Raw genomic sequence first — 579 nt, forward strand, 5'->3', positions numbered from 1 at the left:
GGGCTTTTTTAGTAATGTTAAAGTGTTGTAACTGAGTGAGTGGTGTGAGATAAGAGGTGTGGAGGTGTTGTTTCTCGTGTGTGGTGTCTAGATTGTGTCTTCGAACGATTACATGGGTTGCTTTTGTTCGTGTGATTTGTGTACGAGATACGCCCTCTGAAATTGTGAGATCAATTTCAGATTTAGGAGACAACATAGTATGGTATTAAGACAAATCCTGATGTTAGTGGAAGCAAAAGGGCATAAGGGAGAAGAGGGGAACACTGTTACAATGTTTTTACACCATTGGAAAATATTGAGATGTTTATTCAAGATTTTTTGGGGGGCTTTTTACTACATGTCATAAAGATAAAAAGATAATGCTAAACTACGAAAGATTAGGAAAAAAAACGATGAGAAAATGTGAAGATAAAGAGGCATTGGGCCAAGGGTTGTTATCTCACGAAACTGTTTACAGGAAATGTCTAAGAATATTGTCTTAACGAAAACGAAATTAACACACTGGGATAAGCTTTTAATTCGTCTAAGATTTGAACACGAAGATACCCCCCATCCTGACTTACATTGTGATATACATTT

Source organism: Penaeus monodon, chromosome 19 (genome assembly GCF_015228065.2).
Source record: "Penaeus monodon isolate SGIC_2016 chromosome 19, NSTDA_Pmon_1, whole genome shotgun sequence".
Lineage (NCBI taxonomy): Eukaryota > Metazoa > Arthropoda > Malacostraca > Decapoda > Penaeidae > Penaeus > Penaeus monodon.